The following is a 19,502-nucleotide window of genomic DNA, read 5'->3' on the forward strand; positions in this document are numbered from 1 at the left end:
AATTTGAAGCAGTTTCTATTCATTTCCCTAGCTACTGTCTGCCGTTTCTTTTCTGAGGCAATGGTAGAAACCTTCATGGCTAAACCCTTACCTATGCACTCTCAGGCTAAAAGGCAAGGAGGGCTCAAGCTATGTATTCAATTTAAATCTCTTTGGTGAATGTGAGTCTCATATATTCATGTGGGGCCAGTGTTGACTCTCCAGGACTTCCGCAGGTCTCTGAACACTTGGTACTTCTTCAGGACTGTCAGGAATTTTTCCAACTCAATCAAGGAAAACAAACTTCACAACATTTCTCTTTGCCTAAAGCCCAATAGTGCTAACATCCTGACTTGTGCACCTGTCTAGAACTGTTAGCAGCTCCTTGACACTGGAGAAGTAGGTCTCCTCAAAGTAGAGGAGGAGAAAGGAACCATATTCAGATCACCATGTTCCAAGAATCTTGAGACACATTTTCTAACATTATAACAGAATTGACAGCCTTGGCAATGTAAGCATGATAAATAACTGACGGAATAGGGAGATGTGTTGTGTGGAGGAGGTGATGTGTCTTTAACATCATAAGAAATCCAAAATAATACCTAAAGTTAGTAGAAATAAAATATTTGCACATGTGATTTCATAAAGCCAACTAATAGGAAACTAAAGCATAATATTGCTAACAAGAAGAGGAGGGAGTATAGGGAAGTAATCACTAAGTTTCACTAAGTAATCATACCAGTCAAATCAAGGGGCTCTAGGTACAATTTTGACTTCATAAATAGACGAGATTACACATTTTGGAGAGAATTCTAAGGAGAATATCCAACTTCAAAAATGTTTCCTTTCAGAGGGATATTTCAAGGTATTTTACTTCATGTTTTACTTCATTCTATATTATTTGAAAATGTTTCATCACATACATGTATGGTTTAAAATTAATGATTATGAAATGGTTATATAACAAAATGTAATGGGATAGAGTGGCCAGCCACAGGCTCAGTTAATACCAGACTGGGGTTTTGTTTACTTTTGATTGCTGGTCTGTTTTCTTTTCAATGTGACATTGTAACAGGATAGAATAACACAAGTGATATTATATAACTTATAGTTCAGTCTAATAAAGACCATATATTAATGTACTTTTATGTACTTGTTCTGCTTTTCTATTAGCCATTGTGAGTTAATTTCTTTGTGTGTTGACCATTTTTTGGTCTCTGTAATTCTGTGTGCCTAGATCATTACTCTCATTTCAGGCAGCAAACTTTTTTTTTTACTTTCTTTATTGAAAGTTTGTTCTGTATTTCATTGATTTCTTTTCTTCTTCTTTACTGTTTGTCTTATTTGCTATGTATTTGAGCTTGATGTACTAAACTTTCCTCTACTCTTTCAATATGAATCTCTATTTTCAAATTATCTCCTTTTCTAATATATGGATCAAATGGCACAAATTTCCCTCTAAGAATTGTTCAGTTGATATATCTCTAATATAACTTAGTTGAGAAGATTTTATTTTATCAGCTTTACTGAGGTGTAATTGATAAATAAAATTACATATATTTAAGGTATACATATGGTGTTTTGTTTTTTTAAGATTTTATTTATTTTTTTGAGAGGGAGGATGAGCATGGCAGGGGAATGGGCAGAGGGAGAGAGAGAAGCAGACTCCCTGCTGAACAGGAAGCCTGTTGTGGGGCTTGATTCCAGGACCTTGGGATCATGACCTGAGCTGACGGCAGATGCTTAACTGACTGAGCCACCCAGGTGCCCGCACATGGTGTTTTAATATATGCATACATTGTGAAATGATTACCAAAGTTAAACTAATGAACATATTCATCACTTCCTATGGTTACCATCTGTGTGTGTGTGTGTGTGTGTGTGGTGAGAATACTTGAGATCTACTTTATTACTAAATTTCAAGTACAACATATCATTACTAATTATAGTCACTATGCTGTACATTAGGTCTCCAGAACTTTTTGATTTTATAACTGAAGATTTGTACCCTTAATTATTATCTCCTTTCTTTCCCCCACTCCTAGGCTCTGGTAACTACCATTCTACTCTCTGTTACTCTGAGTTCAATTTTTCTTTTTTTAAGTTCCACTTATAAGTGAGATCACATGATCTCACTTTTGCTTTTCTGTGTCTGGCTTATTTCACTCAGCATAATGTCCTCCAGGTTTATTCATATTGTTGCAATGGTAGGATTTCCCTCTATTTTTAAGGCTGAATAATTAGTGATATGTAAGGAATTACTAATGCCCCTTTGTTAATTGTTTTCTGGGTGTTTTGCAGATCCTTTATTCTTTTCTTTCTGTCTTATCATATTCTTTTGTGATTTGGCAATTTTCCATAATAATATGCTTTGAGTCCTTTATCTTTAAGTTTTGTGTATTTTTTTATTACAGGTTTTTACTTTGTAGTGATTATGAGTCTTGGAGTCAAACTTTTGAATGTCATTATTAGGATCAAATACTGATATGCATTGAAATCCAATTCTCATTTAGTTTATTTAAGGAAAAGATTTATTCAGACACGAAAGCCTGAATGCACAGCTAGGAATGTGTGTGGTTTTCAGAGCTCATGCTTGAGGACTATGCGACTCTGCAGGATGAAAAACTAACAGGTTAGAAGTCAGCCTTGAGGATACCTTCAGGTTTAACAGGAGATGAGTTAGAGATATGGCCTTGGGAGCAGCAGAACTGCTTCCCAAATGTGGCTGGCTGCTCTTGTTCAAGATCCCTTACCTACAGGAACTCAGATTTTTCATATTTTAAATGAGAATAACCTATACCTCACATACTTTTTTTAAACCCATATTTCATAGCATTTCATTAAGTATCAGAGACTGTGCTCAGTGTTCAAGGTGCTTATTTAACTTTTAGACCTATTCCAGGAGGTCAGTGTATGATTATACCTGTCTTACCAATGAATAAACTGAGGTAGAGACCACATAATAAGTAAACATAGTAAAAGGAGAACCTAGATATGTTTTGCTCTAGTTTCCTTAGCTTTAATCATGTTATCATAATTCTTATAGAAGGCTTTTATTTAATTACATTGTGCATCAATGTGCTTGGCACATTCTGGATTCTCATACAATGAAGATTCCTTCAAAAGCAGAGAAGGGTTATTTGCCACCTAAGTTCCAGCATGGGATGAAAAAGGAATGGATGTAAGGGAAAAAGTAGGGTAAAGTTTCAGGCTGCCACACTAAGATGATATTCCTCACCCATAATCACAGTGATCATAGCTCTGAGGTGTTTGCAAGGTAGTGATCAAGATGATTACTGAGGGGAAAGCACAGTGAGTTCTACCAGGAGCCTTTAAAATCCCATCTGGCTATTCAGTGAGATCCTCTGATCTTAACCTCTGTCACAGCCTTCTTTGCATTGCAATGAACTTCCTTCCCCCCCAGGTGAAACATGGCTGCTAATCACCATACCCATGCAAAACAGCCATGGTCTAGTGAGCAGGGCCCTCGGGAACTGTGCCTTTCTGCTCTTCCCCCAGGAATCAGCAACCTGCTATGGCTAAGTCCTTATGTTGTGAGTAAATTTGAATATACTACTCTAGCAACCTTCAAAGGACCCTGAGTGGGACTAAATATTTTCTTTATTCTTCAGCTTCATGAATTTAGGCTTAAAGGTGGGAAATTAATTGTCCACAGACTGAATAACTGAATAGTTGGTGGGACCATGAGTGACCTCATAGATGTCTGACTGTGAAGCTCATGTTTTTTTCCACTGCCCTCCTGTGCTGAAGTGACCTGCCTCTGTCCATCCCCTTTCCTGTGTGAGTTCATGAGTTCTGCCTACAATGAGAGCCATGGGAGTAAAAGGCAATGATGTCCTGCTAGTTTGGGATGACCTACCCCTCAAATTTCCTCTGCTGGATGATAACATAGATCATAGATGTGTCTGTTTCAGGATGCAGAGGCCAGTCTCCTGGAAGAGATCTAGAATAAATGAAGGTGATATTTCATTCTGATTATTTTCTCTGACTTATGTGGGCAGCTCTTAAGGAAAAAGGCCTATGAATAAACATGAATAACTAAATAGACCAGTATTTACATCACACTACAAAGCTCTTACTCTCCTTTCTATCCTCTCTAAATTGGCCATTATATTCAGATTTCCAGGGAAAGAAGAAAATTGGATAACATCAAAGTAGAGTGATAGAGTGCTCTTTTTTTTTTTTTTTTGATAGAGTGCTCTTAATAGTCAATTAAGTCTATCTCAGTTCAAATGCCTGCAAACCAGTATTTCTCTTCTTTGAAGTGAGGTCACAATACCTACATCCTAAGGTGGTTGTAGGAAACCCAATAAGAGAATGGATATGAAAGCTTATGGTAGGAATGGTTTTGTATTATTAACCACTTGAAAAATATTTGGCAAATGCCTTCAATCTGTAGGAGGAGGCCTTCAAGCATTCCATATTATGGACCAGTAATTCTCAAAGTGTGGCTCTTTGAGTAGCAACACCAGCATCACCTGGGAACTTGTGAGTAATGCTAATTCTCAAGCTCTATCACAGAATCAGAAACTGGAAGTGAGAGCCAGAAGTCTGTGTTTTGCAGTCTCTCTGGGTGTTTCTGTTGTGCTTTAATGTTTGATAATCACTGCTATCGGCAGATTGAGGCCTAGGAAACTGTCTTCAGTGATGACACCACTTCTGTCCATCCATCCCTAATGAGTGTTTTGGACTAAGCCTCACTTGTGTCTGGCATCTGCCTTATTTGCATCCCTCCTCTGGCACTGCTAGTGCTAAGGAGATGTGACGTGAGTGGAGGGACAGTGGGGAGGGGAGTAGAGAGAAGACTGAGCCCAAAATAAGGCCCTTTGCTTTAATGAACCAGGGATCCTCTAAGGAGACAGAAGCTGAAATGTTCAAATAGTAGAAGCAGTGATCACCATTAGTGTAGTTTTCAGTTTCTTAGTAGTTGATAGTTGTTGATTCTTAACAGTTGGCATAAAGATTTTATTACTGGAACTTAAGGGTTTAATTTTATTGTCAGTAGCCAGAACACAGCACACCTTGTGTCTGTCACATCTCCATTTCAGATAATCTTTTTGAAGTTCTCCACTAATGCATTTCTTCTTGCAATATCCCATTTTGTTTTCACACCTTCTCAAAAATAAATGACCTGTGTAAAGGAATTGTTTAACTCATTAAACCAAAGATATTTATCAAAATAAATTTAAACATTGAACATTGACTATTGAAGTCTTTTTCAGTTGCTTTGTTGTATTTGTCCTAACAGTGAAAACTTCCTCTGAGGAATAAATGAGATTTTATGAATACAGAAACATATGAATTTATATACATATGTAAGAACTTACCGTTCCTGAAATGAGAATTCTGCATGCAAACTTTCCCCAGAATTCTATTTTTCATTTTTTTAATGAAAAAAATTACATATCATTACACATCAACACAAAATCCCCAGTTTTCTAAAGTGTAACCAAAACACATTTAAACACATAAGTAGAACTCACAAGCTATCCTCCTATAACATATGAAATGCTTAAATCATTGTTGTAATGCTTCTCAGAATTATCAAAACAGACATAGCTTTTGTTGACACTTGGGGGATTTTGAGAATATCATTACATGTTTCTGAGATCCTACAAATTTTATTTGGAATGTAATTCTATGCTTGTCTTACATATGTTGTTAATAATGTATCAACTGATAGACAAATACATCTAAAGTTTTAACATATAAACATTGATTATATATGCATAATTCTTGGTAATTTTAGTAATAAAATATAAAAGAGGCATTTTACTAGGAACATACTAATCAGAGAGACATTCTGCAGGGTATAAATATTTTGTAGGTACATAATATGTGTGCATATTACATACATATACAAAGTCTTCCATCAAATGGTTTAACATATAGAGGGCCATGAAGAGATGTTCGGACTCTTCCCCATCTTGCTCTATGTTGAGTCATATTTTCTTTTATTCAATCAAAATATATATAATCAGAATTAAGCAGAACAGACAAGATCAGGTGCTTACATTGGAAAAGAGGAGAAAGAAAATAACAAGTAAATAGCTACAGGTTGGTCTAAGTATTATTATTATTATTATTTAAAGATTTTATTTATTTATTCATGAGAGACTCAGAGAGAGGCAGAGACATAGGCAGAGGGAGAAGTAGGGAATCCTAATGCAGGACTCAATCCCAAAATCCCAGGATCATGACCTGAGCTGAAGGCAGACGCTCAACCACTGAACCATCCAGGCATCCCATGATCTAAGTATTATTAAGGAAAGAAATAATGTAACAGAGAAACTGAGTAGATCTACTAATGACAGGATGATAGAATTACCCCTAAGGAAGTGATAATTTGATGCTAGACATGAATGATAAAAAGGATCCAGCTCTGTGAAGACCTAGAAGGTGTTAGAAAGAAAGGGAGTAGCGTATGCAAAGGCCATGAGCTGGTGAAGAGCTTGATGTACCTGAGGGACTTCTGCTGTTTTCATGACTCTTCTCCCTCTTCATATTCTGTGTGTCTTAAGGGCTCTTGGAATGATCCTTGGACTTATACTCCCTTTCCAACCATGCCTTCTTTTATCCTTTTCCTCACTGTAAAAACAAACATCTCCATGAATGGGACACTCAAAAGTCTTTCTTCAGCTGGGATATATGGATGGAAATCTCAGATCAAATCTGTTGTTTCCTTCTTTCCATTCCTGATGTTCCACGTGTCTTGGTGTTTTGAGGATTTTCTCTCCCAAATATATGTATTCCACTTTTAATGCCACTAGATGTTGGAGATGGATTGGCTAATCTTACAGGATAATCCTGAATTGCTTGTGTTTGTCTAGAAAATGAACCTGAACTTTCTCAGGGCCCTTTGCTTTAAAACTAGAACATCATGTGAGTGTGTGATGTATGTTAATGTTCCCAGAGGCAGGGAGAAAAATTGTACAACCTAAACTCATAGAATTTTGAGGTTACTTAAGACCAGGAACATTTTCTGAGACATTTCTCATACCATTATTAATTTTCTCCTATCCTTCAATTTGAACAGTTTGCTAGTAGTAGAGAATGGAAACCATTATATTCTTGGAGGCAGGCTGTAGAATAACACAATTATCTTTCTGTTAGGAAATTCTTCCTCAAAAAGTTAGTTTGGTACTTTGTGGCATATATTCAAAAATTACAGATAAGATATAGTCCAGTGGGCAGCCCGGGTGGCTCAGTGCTACCTTCGGCCCAGGGCCTGATCCTGGAGACCTGGGATTGAGTCCCACATCAGGCTCCCTGCATGGAGCCTACTTCTCCCTCTGCCTGTGTCTCTGCCTCTCTCTGTCTCTCATGAATAAATGAATAGAATCTTAAAAAAAAAAAAGATATAGTCCAGTGTAAAAAATAGAACCATAGAAAATATAAAACACAAGTAACTGTTCTCAATACTGGAAAGAACTTTCTAAGCTAATGGAGAATACAAAGAAAAATACTAATAGATTTGATATGAAAATGAAAATTTCACACCTCAATAAATTAATAAAAAATTAAAAAGTGACCAATAGGTGATTGCCTTGGGTTTGTGGGGCCAAGTGAGGAGTGACTGCTGATGGGCACAAGGTTTCTTCCTAGGATGATGAGGAGATTCTAAGTTTAGATCATGGTGATAGTTGCATAATTCTCTAAATAGACTAAAATGCATTGATTTATATATTTTATTTTTTTTAAGATTTATTTATTTATTTATTCCAATGCGGGACTCGATCCCAGGACTCCAGGGTTAGGCCCTGAGCCAAAGGCAGGCGCTAAACTGCTGAGCCACCCAGGGATCCCCGATTTATATATTTTAAATGAGTGGGCTATATGGTATACAGAATTTATCTGTATCAATAAAGTAAAAAATAACCAACACAATAATTTGCAATGCATAAAATGCCAAAGTTAACATACCTGTCAGATAAAAGTATCAAATTAATAAGAAAACACTAATATGCTAAGAATAACCATTTGAAAATATATGCCAGTTCCCTGATAAAAATAATGTCTTGTCATAGATATGAAAGTACATATCAATAAAGGTACTAAAAGCTAGCACACAATATTTACATTAATATAAAATTTCAAAGTTAATATACTAATCTAGGAAAACCTAAATTAATTAGTGAGAAAGTACTAACATACTAAGAGTGACCATTTGAAAAATGTATGGTGGTTCTCTTAAAAGAAATACTATGATGTAACCTGGAAATGAACTTCTAAAATTTGCTTATATACAGAAATCCTACAATGATTTATGAACTAGATTACAACATTTTATAATACTAACACATTGGAAAAAATAACTTGGGACGCCTGGGTGGCTCAGTGGTTGAGTGTCTGTCTGCCTTCGGCTCAGGATGTGGTCCTAGGATCCAAGATTGAGTCCCACATCTGGCTCTTTGCAGAAAGCCTGCTTCTCCCTCTGCCTGTGTCTCTGCCTCTCTCTCTCTCTCTGTGTCTCTCATGAATAAATAAATAAAATCTTAAAAAAAAAAAGGAAAAAATAACTTGATGCAAGCAAAGTCTTTCCAAACAAATGTTGGAATAAAAATAGAATAATGAACATCTATGGCAAACCTTATTTTTGAGGAATATTTAAAGGTCTGTAAAATTCACAAAACGTTAAATTAAGCAGTTAGGTTAGAAACATGACATATGACTTGGTCAACATTTAGAAAATATAAGAGGTTATTAAATTGTAACCAATTTTTTTTGATTTCCCAAGTAGAGTATTCCTGTCTTAATTTTGTAAATATGAACTATAGAATTAATTAAAAAGAAGGAATGTTTACACGAGAAGCCTGAAATGTGACATGGGTCTTCCAGCAGTTCTGAATCTTTTCCCCATGTCCACCCAGGATAGTTTCCTTCACTTTTCCACTTTACAGTCCTACAGATATTCAGAAATAGCCTTTCCAGTCTTATTAATCACATCCAAGAATACAAAAATGGGAGATCTTCTCTGAAAGATCAAGAAAATTAGAAGTAATATTGTAGAATTGTTACTTTAGAAGATAACACCTGGTGCCATACAAAGTGAAGTGAGGCAGGGCTGGCCTGAGTTGGCCCTCGGTGATAGGATAGAGGGCGGTTTGGAAAGTCAGGTCCATCTCTGCATTTGGGTACTAATTATTCTCCCTCAGTTTCAACCATAGTCACTGCTCCATTGTGAGATCTCTTAGATCTTCTCTTGGGATCTCTTAGAAGAGAGATGTTCTAAAGAAACAGAGCAAACCTCAGGCTCCTGTCCTGTGAAAACACTTTCCCCCATTCTCATGGAGAGTTTGACAATAGGGATTCTATGTGCAGGACCCTGTTCTAGGTTAGTGTTTCTTTTCCCCCAAGATTTTATTTACCTGAGACCAAGTGAATCAGGAGGAAAAAAATTGCGAAGGTGAATAATAAGGACTTCATAGCTCCTGAAAGACAGTGGGTTCTATGGAGTCCAAAACTCTATTCAGTGTGATTCTGGACACAGGTCTCTGTTGTCTTTTCTAGATGGGGTTGGGCTCAGCCAGTAGACCAGTAGCATATAGGATACTGTGTCAAACATAACTGCAGTCTATTGGCCAGAAGCTCTAATTGAAGCACCACTGTTCAGAGTCCTGTCCTAGGTATGTCGTTAAGGAAAGTGAAAGATAGAAGAAAAGGTGAAAGAATGGTATGGTAATTTGGAGAGAAAGGACACTTACAAGGGTAATTTATTTTGATCCTCTAAGCCTGGGCACTCCTACCTGGGTTTGTTTGTTTTGTTTACAGCTTCTTGTGTTGACTCTATTAGTGTTTATCTTACTGCATTGTGACAATCTGTTCACCTGTCTCTCCCTCTAAAATGGAATGCCTTTAAGGACACTGACTATATATTATTCTTTTCTGTTTTTCAGTAGTGGGTACAGAGAAGTACCTATATAATTGTTGAATGAACAGATTAATCCTCTTTTGATCATAAGCACTTCAAAAAGTTTTTTTTTAAAGAAATGTCAGTGATCAAAGATCTATGTACAAAGATGTCTTCAAATCCCCCTTTAAGCCCATCAGTAGAATATCATTAAATGAAGTGCATTCAAATGATTTAACATCATGCATCTGTTAAAAAGACTGCAGCAGATTTGTTTTTCTAAACATATTTTTGAGTGCAAAAGCAATGCTGTAGAACAATATAGTAATGATTCTAATTTATGTGTATGTATGTCTAATTTGTGTGTATGTATGTCAGTAAAAGTATTAGCTAAAGGGGGTGGAAGGATACACATCATTTTAATAATAGTGTCCTCTAGATGGAACTGGTTAAAGACAGGTAGTCCCAGTAAACTTTAAATTGCATTAAAATTTTTTGAGTGGCCCTCTGGATTGTGGCTGAAATTCAAAAGACTTGAGATTTCCTTCTTTGTGAAGAGATTTTATTTTTTCATTTCTTTTACAGCTTTATTGAGATATAACTGACATATATTAAACTGTATTATTTAAAGTGTTCAATTTGATGAGTTTGACATATGCAAACATGGGTGAAACCACCACCACAATCAACATAATACTTCCTTCAACCTTCAAAGATTCTTTGTGCTTCTCTGAAATCCATTTCTTTCTTTCTCTTCCTCCATATTTCTCAGACAACCAATGGTCCAGTATCTGTATATAGATTTGTTTGCGATTTCTAAAATAGCACATAAAGAATGCATAGCATTCTTTTTTTAGCCTGTCTTCTTTCATCAGTGTAATAATTTTGAGATTCATCCATGGTGTTGGATATAATAATACTTAATTTACTTTCACTGATAACATTCCATTTCATGGATATACAAAAATTTGTTTATTCATTCACCTCTTAATTTTGGTTGTTTCTAGATATTGTTACTACAAAGCTGTTGTTGATCATTTGTGTGCAAGTCTCTGTGTGGATATATGCTTTCTTTTCTTTTGTATAAACAGCTAGCAGGGGAATTTCAGTCACAGAATAGGTATATATTTACTTATTAAGAAATGGCCAGGTGCCTGTCTGGCTCAGTTGGTAGAGCATGTGACTTTTGATCTCAGGGTTGTGAGTTCAAGCCCCATGCTGGCTGAAGAGTTTATTTAAAAAAAAAAAAAAAGAAAGAAAGAACGAAAAGGAAAGGAAAGAAATGTCCAACTTCTTTTCCAAATGATTGTACCATTTTACATTCTTACCAGTACTTTATGAAAGTTCTTTTGGATATATATTCAGAAGTGGGATTGCTATGGTAGTTCTATTTTTAATTTTTTGAGGAACTTCTGTACTGTTTTTCCATAGTGGCTATCCCAATTTACATTCCTATCAACAGTGCACAAGTGTTCTCTTCCTCTGCATTCTTGCCAACATTTGTTATTTCTTGCCTTCTTGATGACAGCCATTCCAAAGACGTGAGATGACATCTCATTGTGGTTTTAATTTGCATTTCCCTGATGATTGTGATATTGAGCATCTTTTCATGTGTCTATTAGCCATTTGGATGTATTCTTTGGAAAATGTCTATTTAAGTCCCCTTCCTATTTTAAAATTAGATTGTTTGCTTTTCTGTTATTGAGTTGTATGAATTCTTTATATATTTTGGATATTAACCCTTTACCTGATATATGGTTTGCAAATAGTTTCTCCCATTCTGTGGGTTGCTGTTTTCATTTTGTTGATAGTTTCTTCTGCTGTGCAGAAGCTTTTAAGTTTGGTATAGTCCCACTTGTTAATTTTTGCTTCTGTTGCTTGTTCTTTTGGTGTCATATTTTAAAAATATTGTCAAGACTTGTGTCATTTATATGATACTCTAGACATTGCAAACCAACCTGTACAGAACTGGTAGAAATCTAGCATGCCTGAAGGCGTATTGTGTGCCAGTCTCAGCCTATCAATAATTGGTCTTGTGGTTGGACCAGCCCTTGTGGTTATGATTGCAAGATACTTTTCAGCAATAACCATCAGGAAACTTTGAAGAAATAAAGTTTATTACTTATAAGACATGGAGATTACATAGCACACCTGAGGCCACACAGGGAAGTCATGGGGAGAGAGAAAGTGTGCACAGGGGTCTGGAGTTCTGCTTTTATTTGGGCTGAGGGTGGGGTTTAGGGTATTATGGTCTCACTATTGGTGAATTTTAAATGTAAGAGCAGAAATTTAAAGCATTGGAAGAGAGGGACACCTGGCTGGCTCAGTTGGAAGAGTGCATGACTCTTGATCTCAGGGTTGTGAGTTTGAACCCTATGCTGGGTATAGAGATTACTCAAATAAATTAAACAAAAAAAATGTAAAGCATGGGAAGAGAAAAAAGTAGTGTCCCAAGTGGTCAGTTATTGAAATCAACCAAGATCTCTAAAAGGGACCTAAGTGAAGATGGGTAGGGGGCTCTTTTTCTAGCTCTGTAGCTGGTAATGTGTTTATTAGAGATAGCCATTGTTGAAGTGGATGCCTCTGCAATCAAAGCTTAAGTCAGGCACCAGCATTACAAAAACAAATAAACAACAAACAAAAAAACACAAAACAACTGCCTGGGTTTAGGCTATAGGGAGACTCCAGCAGAGCAACAGAGTGAGAAGAATAGGAGTCTGGACACAGTTGAGAGGAATTCCACAAGAGCCACCTAGGGTGATACTGCACAGGGCTAAGCTGTCCAGCACTGGGGACAACCTCTCCCATTGAGAAAGTTTAAAGCAGTGAGTTAGTGCCCAGCTACCCCAGTTATGTGGGTCATGGCTGGAGAAACTTGTTTCTTTTCAGAAGAACCAAGAGTACCGAGGTAGGGCTTCCATGACAGGGGAAAGGGAAAAGACAGGGAAGGAAGCAGATAAGAATATCAAAAGGCCATAGAGAAAGCAATTCCTGTTGACTGCTTTGGGGTTTCAGTAGGAAGTCTACCTACAAACCACTAGGAGTGTCCAACTGGAAGATCTCCATACCTGGTCCTTCGGAACCCATAATGCCCCAGTGCTAAGCCCGCACCTCTCCCTACTTTGCAGCCAGATCTTTGTGTGGCCCACGAATGCTAGCAGTGAGAATAGTTCAGATACCTGGGTCTGTGGGCAAGGAGAAACCACTGGAGCTGCAGTGCCACCTTCTGGAAACTAAAGAGAGGTTTCCAGCAGCCTGACTGGTGAGTTTCTAACAAGAGAAAACAATAAAAGCTTAAGAATTCTGCCACAAAATGGAACAAGAAAGGTGGAGCTGATCTACCCATACACAACCTAGGAAACACCAGGTAAACTGATAACAAGGGACAGTACTGCATGGGAAGACAACCAGCAGAGATTTAAGAAGGTTTCTGCTGCTTTATATGTGAAGGCAGCATGAAAAATGCAGGAACATCACTATAAGATATCCATAATTCTCCCAACAGCCAAACTCAAAGTTAGAGAATATTGCAATCTAGCTGATAAAGAATTCAAAATAGCTGTTTTGAAGAAACTTAGTAAGCTATAAGAAGACTTAGTAAGACAGTTCAATGATATTAGGAAAAAAAAAACACATGAACAAAATGAACTCTTAATCAGAGAAATAGATCCTAAAAAGACCCAAACAGAAATTCTGGAGCTAAAGGATTGAATGAATCAAATGAATATAATAGAGAACATCTTTTGAGAAATGAGCAAATGGAAGGTATTTTAAGTGACTAGAAGATAGGAATTTTGAACAGAAGAGAACGAAGAAAAAAGAATAAAGTGAAGACAGCGGGTATGTTCTTTGGCACTGAGCCAAAGGGGAAATATTGGAATAATTGGGGTCCTAGAGAGAGAAGGGAAGGAGAAGAAGACAGAAATCTTAAAGAAATTATAACTGAAAACTGCCCAAACCTGGGGAAAACTTGGACACCCGAATTCACAAAACTAATAGATCACCCTACTATCTTAGGGGCAAAAGACCTCCAAAATACAACATAATAAAACTTCAAAATCAAAGATATAGAGAATCCCAAAAGGCAGCCAGTGAATGAAGAGAGTGACTGACAGAGGAAACGATTTTAGGGTGTCAGCAGATTTCTCAGCAGAAACCCTAACAAGACAGTGGAGTGACTTTACCAGGCAAACAAAAGTTGAAGGAGTTCTTCACTACTAGACCTGCCTTGTAAGAAATGCTGATGGGGGAGGGGCAATATGATGGAAGAGTAGGGTCCCCAAGTCACCTGTCCCCACCAACTAATGTAGATAACTTTCAAATCATCCTGAAAACCTACAAATTCAGCCTGAGATTTAAAGAGAGAACAGCTGGAATGCTACAGAGTGAAGAATTTGGGCTTCTAACAAGTACAACTCATTTTTAGCCACTCTGCACTGAGCAAAATGACTAGAAAGAACTCACCGTGAAAGAAAGAATCAGAAACAGTCCTCTCTCCCACAGAGTTACAGAATTTGGATTACAATTCCATGTCAGAAAGCCAATTCAGAAGCACAATTATAAAGCTACTGGTGGCTCTGGAAAAAAGCATAAAGGATTCAAGAGACTTCATGACTGTAGAATTTAGATCGAATCAGGGCAAAATTAAAAATCAATTAAATGAGATGCGATCCAAACTGGAGGTCCTAACAACGAGGGTTAATGATGTAGAAGAACAAGTGAGTGACATAGAAGACAAGTTGATGGTAAGGAGGTAAGGAAGGAAGCTGAGGAAAAAAGATAAAAACAAAAGACCACGAGAAAACATTAAGAGAAATAAATGACAGCCTCAGAAGGAAAAAAATCTACATTTAAGTGGGGTTCTAGAGGGTGCCGAGAGGGAGAGAGGACCAGAAAGTGTATTTGAACAAATCATAGCTGAGAACTTTCCTATCTTGGGGAGGGAAACAGGCATTCATATCCAGGAGATAGAGAGATCCCCACCCCCTAAAATCAATAAAAACCATTCTACACCTCGACATTTAATAGTGAAACTTGCAAATTCCAAAGATAAAGAGAAAATCCTTAAAGCAGCAAGAGACAAGAGATCCCTAACTTATATGAGGAGAAATATTAGATTATCAGCAGACCTCTCCACAGGGAACTGGCAGGCCAGAAAGGGCTGGCAGGATATAGTTAGGGTCCTAAATGAGAAGAACATGCAGTCAAGAATACTTTATCCAGCAAGGCTCTCATTCAGAATAGAAGGAGCGATAAAGAGCTTCCAAGATAGGCAGAAACTGAAAGAATATGTGACCACCAAACCAGCTCTGCAAGAAATGTTAAGGGGGACTCTGTAAAAGAAAGAGGAAGTCCAAAGAAATAATCCACAAAACAGAGACTGAATAGGTATTATGATGACACAAAATTCATATTTTTCAACAGTAACTCTGAACGTGAATGGGCTTAATGATCCCATCAAAAGACGCAGGGTTTCAGACTGGATAAAAAAGCAAGACCCATCTATTTGCTGTCTACAAGAGACTCATTTTAGACCTAAGGATACCTACAGCCTGAAAATAAAAGGTTGGAGAACCATTTACCATTCAAATGGTCCTCAAGGAAGACAGGGGTAGCCATCCTCATATCAAATAAATTAAAGTTTATCCCAAAGACTGTAGTAAGAGATGAAGAGGGACACTATATCATACTTAAAGGATCTATCCAACACGATCTAAAAATCATGAATATTTTTGCCTATAATGTGGGAGCTGCCAAGTATATCAATCAATTAATAGCCAAAGTCAAGACATACTTGGATAATAATAAATTTTTACTAGGAGACTTCAACACGACACTTTCTGAAAACGACAGATCTTCTCAGCACAACATTTCCAATGAAACAAGAGATTTAAATGATACACTGGACCAGATAGATTTCACAGATATTTACAGAACTTTACATCTGAACGCAGCTGAATACACATTCTTCTCAAGTGCACATGGAACTTTTTCCAGAATAGACCACATACTGGGTCACAAATCAGGTCTTAACCGATACCAAAAGATTGGGATTGTCCCCTGCATATTTTCAGACCAAAATGCTTTGAAACTAGAACTCAATCACAAGAAGAAATTTGGAAGAAATTCAAATACGTGGAGGTTAAAAGACCATCCTGCTAAAAGATGAGTGGGTCAACCAGGAAATTAGAGAAGAATTTAAAAGATTCATGGAAACTAATGAGAATGAAGATACAACCGTTCAAAATCTTTGGGATACAGCAAAAGCAGTCCTGAGAGGGAAATATATTGCAATACAAGCGTCCCTCAAAAAACTGGAAAAAACTCAAATACACAAGCTAACCTTGCAGCTAAAGGAACTGGAGAAAGAACAGCAAATAAAGCCTACACCCAGCAGAAGAGAGTTAATAAATATCCGAGCAGAACTCAATGAAACAGAGACCAGAAGAACTGTAGAACAGATCAACAAAACCAGGGGTTGGTTCTTTGAAAGAATTAATAAGACAGATAAACCATTAGCCAGCCTTATTAAAAACAAAAGAGAACAGACTCTAATTAATAAAATCATGAATGAAAAAGGAGAGATCACCACCAATACCAAGGAAATGCAAATGATTTTAAAAACTTATTATGAGCAGCTATATGCCAATAAATTAGGCAATCTAGAAGAAATGGATGCATTTCTGGAAAACCACAAACAACCAAAACTGGAACAGGAAGAATTGGAAAACCTGAGTAGGCCAATAACCAGCGAGAAAATTGAAGCAATCATCAAAAACCTCCCAAGATAACAAAGGCCAGGGCTTGATGGCTTCCCAGGGGAATTCTATCAAATGTTTAAAGAAGAAACCATACCTATTCTACTAAAGCTGTTCTGAAAGATAGAAAGGGATGGAATTCTCCCAAACTCGTTCTATGAGGCCAGCATCACCTTAATTTCAAAACCAGACAAAGACCCTGCCAAAAAGGAGAATTATAGACCAATATCCCTGATGAAAACAGATGTAAAAATTCTCAACAAGATACTAGCCAATAGGATGGAACAGTACATTAAGAAGATTATTCACCATAACCAAGTGATATTTTTTCCCGAGATGCAAGGCTGGTTCAACACTCATAAAGCAATCAACGTGACAGATCATATGAACAAGATAAAAAACAAGAACCATATGATCCTCTCAATAGATGCAGAGGAAGCATTTGACAAAATAGAGCTTCCATTCCTGATCAAAACTCTTCAGAGTGTAGGGATAGAGGGAACATTCCTCAGCACCTTAAAAGCCATCTACGAGAAGCCCACAGCAAATATCATTCTCAATGGGGAAATGCTGGGAGCCTTTCCTCTAAGATCAGGAACACCACAGGGATGTTCTGTCTCACCACTGCTTTTCAACATAGTACTAGAAGTCCTAGCCTCAGCAATCAGGCAACAAAAGAAAGAAAAGGCATTCAAATTGACAAAGAAGAAGTCAAACTCTCCCTCTTTGCAGATGACATGATACTGTACATAGAAAACCCAAGAGACTCCACCCCAAGATTGCTAGAACTCATACAGCAATTCGGCAGTGTGGCAGAATACAAAATCAATGCCCAGAAGTCAGTGGCATTTCTATACACTAACAATGAGACCGAAGAAAGAGAAATTAAGGAGTCAATCCTATTTACAATTGCACCCAAAAGCATAAAATACCTAGGAATAAACCTAACCAAAGAGGTAAAAGATCTATACCCTAAAAACTACAGAACACTTCTGAAAGAAATTGAGGAAGACACAAAGAGATGGAAAAATAGTTCATCCTCATGGATTGGAAGAATAAATATTGTGAAAACGTCTATGCTACCCAGGGAAATTTACACGTTCAATGCAATCCCTATCCAAATACCATGGAATTTCTTCAGAGAGTTGGAACAAATCATCTTAAGATTTGTGTGGAATCAGAAAAGACCCTGAATAGCCAGGGGAATATTGAGAAAGAAAACCAGAGCTGGGGGCATCACAATGCTGGATTTCCAATTGTACTACAAAGCTGTGATCATCAAGACAGTGTGGGGATCCCTGGGTGGCGCAGCGGTTTGGTGCCTGCCTTTGGCCCAGGGCGCGATCCTGGAGACCCGGGATCGAATCCCACATCGGGCTCCCTGCATGGAGCCTGCTTCTCCCTCTGCCTGTGTCTCTGCCTCTCTCTCTCTCTGTGACTATCATAAATAAATAAAAATTAAAAAAACAAAACAAAACAAAACAAAATCCTGTAAGAGAACACAGGCAACATCCTTTTTGAACTTGGCCACAGCAACTTCTTGCAAGATACATCTATGAAGGCAAGGGAAATAAAAGTAAAATGTATTATCGGGACTTAATCAAGATAAAACCTTCTGCACAGCAAAAGAAACAGTCAACAAAACTAAAAGACAACCTACAGAATGGGAGAAGATATTTGCAAATGATCTTTCAGATAAAGGGCTAGTATTCAAGATCTAGAACTAATAAGTATGTAAGAACTAATAAGTTCTTAATAAAGAACTTATTAAACTCAACAGCAAAGAAACAAACAATTCAATCATGAAATGGGCAAAAGATATGAACAGAAATTTCACTGAAGAGGAAGACAAAGACATGGACAACAAACGCATGAGAAAATGTTCTGCATCATTGCCATCAGGGAAATACAGATCAAAACCACAAAGAGATACCACCTCATACCAGTGAGAATGGGCAAAATTAATAAGACAGGAAACAACAAATGTTGGAGAGGATGTGGAGAAAGGGAAACCCTCTTGCACCGTTGGTGGGAATGTGAACTGGTGCAGCCACTCTGGAAAACTGTGTGGAGTTTCCTCAAAGAGTTAAAAATATAACTGCCTTACGACCCAGCAATTGCACTGCTGGGGATTTACCCCAAAGATACAGATGCAGTGAAAAGCCGGGACACCTGCACCCTAATGTTCATAGTAGCCATGTCCGCAATAGCCAAACTGTGGAAGGAGCCTGGGTGTCCATCGAAAGATGAATGAATAAAGATGTGGTTTATGTATACAATGGAATATTACTCAGCCGTTAGAAATGACAAATACCCACCATTTGCTTGGACATGGATGGAACTGGAGGGTATTATGCTGAGTGAAGCAAGTCAGTAGGAGGAAGACAAACATATGGTCTCATTCATTTGGGGAACATAAAAGATAGTAAAAGGGAATAAAGGGGAAAGGAGAGAAAATGAGTGGGAAATATTAGTGAGGGAGACAGACCATGAGAGACTCCTAACTCTGGGAAACGAACAAGGGATGGTGGAAAGGGAGGTGGGTGGGGGGTGGGGGTGACTGGATGATGGGCACTGAGGGGGGCACTTGACGGGATGAACACTGGGTGTTATGCTGTTGGCAAATTGAACTCCAATAAAAAATATACAAAAAATAACTATAGTTAACTATAATTTGTTTTTTTCTTTAAAGATTTTATTTATTTACTCATGAGAAACACACACACACACACACAGAGGCAGAGACACAAAGGGAGAAGCAGGCTCCATGCAGGGAGCCCGATGGTTACTATAATTTGTTAATGAATTCACAGCATAAAAGAGGTCAATTTTTTTTTAAGGATTTTATTTATTTATTCATGAGAGTACAGAGAGAGAGAGAGGCGGAGACACAG

General features: G+C 37.5%; 1 long non-coding RNA gene across 1 annotated transcript; it reads right to left on the bottom strand.

Moving 5' to 3' along the window:
- Window positions 1–2,519: 2,519 nt before the first annotated feature.
- On the bottom strand, window positions 2,520–9,526 carry LOC112673752 (uncharacterized). Its single transcript, XR_003145033.2, has 3 exons — window positions 9,369–9,526; window positions 6,462–6,588; window positions 2,520–5,131 (listed from the first exon to the last, which is right to left on the bottom strand). It is a non-coding gene; the product is annotated as an uncharacterized LOC112673752 (long non-coding RNA).
- Between the last annotated feature and the right edge of the window lie 9,976 nt (window positions 9,527–19,502).

This window comes from Canis lupus, chromosome 24, assembly GCF_003254725.2.
Source record: "Canis lupus dingo isolate Sandy chromosome 24, ASM325472v2, whole genome shotgun sequence".
Classification (NCBI taxonomy): domain Eukaryota; kingdom Metazoa; phylum Chordata; class Mammalia; order Carnivora; family Canidae; genus Canis; species Canis lupus.